This window comes from Neofelis nebulosa, chromosome 1 (assembly GCF_028018385.1).
Source record: "Neofelis nebulosa isolate mNeoNeb1 chromosome 1, mNeoNeb1.pri, whole genome shotgun sequence".
Lineage (NCBI taxonomy): Eukaryota > Metazoa > Chordata > Mammalia > Carnivora > Felidae > Neofelis > Neofelis nebulosa.
In genome coordinates, this window is record NC_080782.1 from 4,902,734 (window position 1) to 4,909,214 (window position 6,481).

General features: G+C 55.1%; 1 long non-coding RNA gene across 1 annotated transcript; it reads right to left on the reverse strand.

Annotated features, from left to right (window-relative positions):
• Window positions 1-219: 219 nt before the first annotated feature.
• Window positions 220-5,503, reverse strand: LOC131508282 (uncharacterized). The gene is made up of 4 exons (XR_009259974.1): window positions 5,386-5,503; window positions 4,841-4,958; window positions 1,154-1,257; window positions 220-456 (listed from the first exon to the last, which is right to left on the reverse strand). It is a non-coding gene; the product is annotated as an uncharacterized LOC131508282 (long non-coding RNA).
• Between the last annotated feature and the right edge of the window lie 978 nt (window positions 5,504-6,481).

A 6,481-nucleotide genomic window follows, 5' to 3' on the forward strand; every position in this document is an offset into this window, starting at 1 on the left:
CACAGCTGGGTGTGGAGGTGCGTCACAGGTGCGTCACAGCTGGGTGACGCACAGCTCAGTCCCGGAGGACTGAGAAACTATGTCCCCACCAAAACCCGCGCACACAGAATGTGGTCTCTCCACACGATGAGACAGCATCTGTCCATAAGAAGGAATGAAGTCCGATACCTGCTACTACGTGGGGGAACCTTGAAAACTTTACGCTAAGCGCTTAGACAAACATTATGTGATTCCCTTTATGTGAAATGTCCAGAACAGGGGAATCCACGGGGACAAAAGGGATTAGCAGTTGCTCCGGCCAGAGGAAGGTGAGAGCTAAAAGCTTTAGGGTTTCTCTGGGAGGTGATGAAATCGTCTAGAATTGATTGTGGGGGCACATACCTGAATACACTAAAACCAGTGAGCTTTACACGTTAAATGGTGGACGTCTGGTATGTGAATTATATCTGAAAGAGGCTGTTGTAAAAAAAAAAAAAGTCACGGGGCGCCTGGGTGGCTCGGTCAGTTAAGTGTCCGACTTCAGCTCAGGTCATGATCTCGCGGTCCGTGAGTTCGAGCCCCGCGTCGGGCTCTGTGCTGACAGCTCGGAGCCTGGAGCCTGTTTCCAATTCTGTGTCTCCCTCTCTCTCTCTGACTCTCCCCCGTTCATGCTCTGTCTCTCTCTGTCTCAAAAATAAATAAACGTTTAAAAAAAGTTAAAAAAAAAAAGTCATTTCAGCGGAAGCATTGGCAGAATCCTGTGAAAAACTAGGTGACGAGGGTGGAAGGGGATCCCACGGGCTGTAGGCACAGCCTTGGGGTCACAGGACTCTGCCCTGTTCTTTTCTCCAGTCACCTCCAGCTCCCTTTGGGCCTGTAGCCTGCTGGGCTCCAAAGTAAATAAGGCGCGGGGGTAATGTGACAACAGGGAGTTGCTCAAATCAGAGGTAGGAAGCTACCCTCGGAGGGAGGAGGGGGGAGGGAGGAGGGGGGAGGGAGGGCCCCAAAGCAGGGAAGGAATGCATTCTGTTTTGCAGGATCACTAGTTCCAGCCCGGGAGACACCCCTCCTCCCCAGCTAGGTGTTTCCCCTGGTGGCCCCTTTCGTGAGCCAGTCTGAGCAGGTTTGGAGCTGGGCACCTGTGCAGAAGCCCCCCGAGTTGTCCTGAACTTACCTTTAGCTCATGATAATACCAAGATCTCCTCCTGTGGACACAGTTTCCTGCCAGTGTTTGAACACAGGACGCAGGCACCACATGCGGACATTTAACGCAGGTGCCTAAGCAATAGGACACAAATAGAAGATGTGAGGATACGGAGAAAGGGGAATGCTTTTTCCTGTTGGTGGGAATGCAAACTGGGGCAGCCGCTCTGGAAAACAGGATGGAGGTTCCTCAGGAAGTTAAAAATAGAACTACCCTACGACCCAGCAATGGCACTACTAGGCATTTATCCAAGGGATACAGGCGTGCTGTTTCGAAGGCACACATGCACCCCCATGTTTATAGCAGCACTATCCACAATAGCCAAAGTATGGAAAGAGCCCAAATGTCCATCGATGGAGGAATGGATAAAGAAGATGTGGTTTATATACACAATGGAATGCTACTCGGTGATCCAAAGGAACGAAATCTTGCCATTTGCAACGACGTGGATGGAATAGAGGGTATTAGGCTAAGCGAAATAAATCAGGCAGAGAAAGACAAATATAATTTCATTCATGCGTAGAGTTTAAGAAACACAGCAGGTGAATGTAGGGGAAGGGAAGGAAAAATAAGATAAAAACAGAGAGGGAGGCAGACCATAAGAGGCTCTTAAATACAGAATACAATCTGAGGGTTCCTGGAGGGGAGGCGGGTGAGGGGGCTGGGCTAGATGGGGGCTGGGCGTTGAGGAGGGCACTTGCTGGAATGAGCACTGGGTGCTGTATGTAAGAGATGACTCACTGGGATCTCCCCCTGAAACTAACTTGAAGTTAAAGAAACAAAGTTTTAAAAAGATGTGTAATTCCCCAATGCACATGCATGCTTCCAGGGGTACTGAACAGGCTTCTGGCACCAACCCCAAGGGGAGGCAGTGCTTTGGGAGCACCTCCTCGCTGGCTCCTCAGTTGTCGCACATAATAAAAACCATTTGCTCAAAGCAAGAAGACGCGGGCTGATCTTCTGGCCGAGGCACCCCAAGCTGCGAGCCCTCTGCGTTCAGTGACAGTCAGAGGAGAAAGCGGAAGAGCCAGGGTGGGAAATGGGGAGCTCGTCAGCCCATGGCCCGGATACACACAATCACACATCTGCGGGAAGGCAGAGGTGAGGCTGAGCCTTCAGCCACAGAATTTCGGCATTTCGAGAGCTAGATGAGAGAAGCCATCCATCCTTAACCAGTGCACGAATCTCACCGGCTCCCCGTTAGCTTGAGATGTTCTCAAGGCTTGGGCAGGAAAGTGTTTTGAAAGCGACAGGTAGATTTAGACGCCTGAGGGTAGCGAAGCCTTCGTCACTGTCACCGCGGTCACCGCTCGCTCCCCAACCTGGAACAAGCCATCCCGTCTTCCAGCCCGTCCCCCTCACCACCAGCGGAGGTCACAGAACAGATCTTTCAGGGACTCGTTTGTGCTGTGAATGCACTAAAAAAAAAAGTTACCGCGAAGCATTTCTACCTGCCAAGTGTCTGAAATGTGCTGAGGGCTGATAAAATGCCTCTGTCAAGGCTATGGCCGGCCACCTCTGATGATCCATTTTGCAGAAGAGCAGCAGAGGAAAGCCCAGAAAAGTTGTATTCAAAACTGGACACTTGGAGCAGGCAGGGGATTTTTCCCCAACATTTCCCCAGTCACACTTTTTCCTTTCTTATCACAGTAGGTCCACATGTGGCTTTCTCCAGCTGTTACCTTGTTATTTCTGTACCGCCCCCTTTGACACTACGGGAGTGGAAGAACCAGGCAGTAAGCACGACCTCCGGGACGCCTTGCTGTGGACAGCAACACTGCAGGAACCAGAGAAGCAGGCACCCTTGTCCTCACCTTGTTTTCTCTTCATGCATCGCATCTCAGGCGGGGCATGCAGACGGCGTCTACTCGAGGCCTCGCCTGCAGGCCAGCTGCCCAGCGTGACGAATGGAAACAAAGAAAGAAGCAGACACAGGAAAGGATGGAAGCAAGGATGTGGAGGAAAGGGACCTGAACTGTTGGTGGGCTTGCAAACTGGTGCGGCCACCCCGGGGAACAGTGTGGGGTGTGGGGGGTCCCGAAAACATCACAAACAGAAAGCACTTGATCTGGCCCTCCCTCCCACTTCTGGGTACTTATGCACAGGAAACACTAATTTGAAAAGATATCTGAGACCCCTTGGCCACAGCGCTATTCACAATAGCCAAAACATAAAACAACCTAAGTCCCACGGATGGATGGACAGGTGGATGTATGGACAGATGGGTGGCTAGATGGATGGATGGATGGACGAATGGATAAAGCCATTCAGCCATAAGAAAGAAAGAAATCTGGGGCCTGGGTAGTTCAGGTCAAGCATCTGACTTCAGCTCAGGTCATAATCTCACAGTTCATGAGTTCGAGCCCCACATCAGGCTGTATGCTGACAGCTCAGAGCCTGGAGCCTGCTTCACATTCTGTGTCTCCCTCTCTCTCTGCTCTGCTCCTCCCTCGCTCACACTCTGTCTCTCTCTCAAAAATAAATTAAGAAAGAAAGAAAGGAAAGAAGAGAAAAGAAAAGGAAGGAAGGAAGGAAGGAAGGAAGGGAGGAAGGAAGGAAGGAAGGAAGGAAGGAAATCTTGCCATTGGTGACAACATGGATGGACCCTGAGGGCATTATGCAAAGTGACATAAGTAGACAGAGAAAGACAAATACTGTGATCTCACTTATATGTGGAATCTAACAAAACAAAACAAACAACAACAAAAAATGAGCTCATAGATCCAGGGAACAGGTTGGTGGTTGCCAGAGTTGGGGGTGGGGGAAGGAGGAAGGAGGGGAGGGTCAAAGCACAAACTTCCAGTTATAAGATAAATAAGTCCTGGGGATATAATGATCAGCCTGGTGACTAGTTAGCTATTTGTAAATCGGTGAAAAAAATTGCATAACTGTGCGTGCTGACAGATGTTAACTCAACTTTTGGTGGAGATCATGTGACCATATACACAAACAGCAAATCATTATATTGTACAGCTTGGGCTCATACAACGTTAGATGCCAATTATATTTCAATAAAACTGGAAACAAAACCAACAAAAATAAGTCTTCCGTGTGGAGATTAGAGAAGAGAAATGAAAACCAGACTGCCAACCAACAAAAACACTGTGGATCTTTCCAGAGCCGGTCCAGCGGCTGTTCATCTTGGGGGGGAGCAGGAGAGAGGACAGGGAGCCGGGAGGACGCTGCCTGGGGCCTGCGGGACCCCCGCGTGCCCCCCTGAGCCGCAGCAGGCAGCCCCGACCGCAGGGACAGCTGTCCCGGCTGTGACTTCCTCCCCTGACTCACTGATCGGCCGCCCAGGGTAACAGTGCCCTTCACCAGCTTAGCGGGTTGAGAAGCCAGCCTGCAACCGGGCTCATTGCGTAGCTCTCTGTGCCTTGCCTTCTTGGGACATTGTGGGTCAGCCCCAGAAGGGGGATGGGGGCTTCTGGCCAGAGCCCTCTCTCCCCTCCCCTGCCCTGCCAGCCCCAGGGAAGCTGCATCCGGCTTCCCACTGGGGCTGTCCTGAGATGGAAGAGGCCCGTCCCCCTGGGGCCACAGTGCCAATGCCGCCAAGTGCAGAAGGGGGCAGCCGGGGCACCGGGGAGGGGACAAGGCCCCACACTCGCCTCGCCAGCTGTCTGAATCCCCCGAAGCCACAGGATGATGGCTTCTCACCTTCAGCCTTGGGGAGCCTGCCTCCCGCCCCAGGGGCTCTGGCCAACACGAAACCTGTCCGGGGTCTAGAGTCTGACCTCTCCGGTCTGTGCTCACGTGGACGGAGGGTGCCGGGTCCCTGGGAGAGAAGACATGGGCACTGCCCTTGACTCTGCAGAGACCTGACGCAGGAGCTCACCTGCAAGGGTTTCCCTCCAGCAAAGCCTCCGGAAGCCCGGGCTCCCAGGGGATTGTGCCTTGGCTCAGCCGGTCCACCCGACATGCCACCAAGCAGCTACGGGGACCCCATCACCCCCCCACCCCCAAGATGGGTGCCCCGCTTCATGGACAGGGCTGTCCGCAGGCAGGGAGGGGCCCCTGCCAGCTGAGTGTTCTGCCCCCACTGACCCCACGGCGCTCGCTCGGAGCTGGTGGCGGTGGTGGTGGCACTCAGCAGGCTCTGCCTCTTCTCCGCAGGGCTGGGCAGGGGTGCGAGTGTCCCTCCCGACTCAGCGGCAAGCGGCTCTGGGATCCTTCGTGTTTTTCCAGAGACAGCGTTGCCTCACCTGGATCTGGGTTTCCGTTGGGAAGAAAGTGGGGAATGAACGCTGACCCAAACGTGGAGAAGGTCTCTTGGAAGGAAACGGGGGCCCCCGGGGAGCCTGCAGCAGTTGGGGAGAAGGCGTGCCTGGGAAGGACAGGCAGCGGGTGCAGGCGACGTTCTCAGGTTGCAAAGTGGGGAAAGGAGGCTGCTTGCTTACTTCGGACAGCAGGAGCAAGGCGGCATACTCTGCTAGGGGGGAGGCTTGTAGGGGGGACGGGGTGAATAACATCCCAGGGACAGAGGGGCTGTGGACCCCATCCCAGAGGAGGGCGGGACCCAGGGGTCTTGCTCACTCCCTCCTCCTTCCTCCCAGCTGCCGCCCCGGAGCTGAGGCCCCTCCCCTCCCACCTGCTATGGCCCCTCGGTCCCTCGGCCAGCCCCTCATGGGGCGAGCTTAGTCTCCGAGGATCCAGCCCCAGGCTAAATCCTACCCGTGAGCTCTCAGGCCAGGCCTCGGAGGGGTGGAGGCTTTGCCTGGTGGGCCTCTTGCGGAGAGCTGCCCCCTAACCTGCCCAGATGGGCAGCAGGTGCATTGGTTTCCCAGAGGGAACTGCAGTCTGGATGAAGCCCCGGGCAGATGTGCTCACAGTTGTCTGAATCCCCAGCTCAGGCGCCTGCACTCACCTCCTCGCTGGCGCCTTGCTCTCCACTCCACCCAGCACCCCGCCCCTGTACTTCTCCGCCCTGCTTCCCTCTCCCCGAGTCTCTCCCCCTCCCCCTGCCTGGAGCCCCCAAGAGCCATGGCAGCCAGTGAGCCCCTGAGCCCCTGAGCTCCTGAGCCTGGGGAGGAAGGGAGCCCTGGGAGTCCGCCCTCCTTCTGTCCTTGCGCTGCCACCAACACCAATGTCTGTTACCTTCCCTTTCGCTCCTGGATCTAATCGACCATTTTCAATGTTGATCTGGGGGCCTCCAGACTCCCCGTGTGGGGTGCAGATGCCGGGAGGAAAGCGCCTGCGAGCCAGCCTCGAGAGGGAGAGTTGGGGCTGCAGCTGACCCCCGCCCCGGCTGAGCCATGGCAGCCCCCTCCGCCCCCCCTGCCATGGGACCTCTCTGCAAAG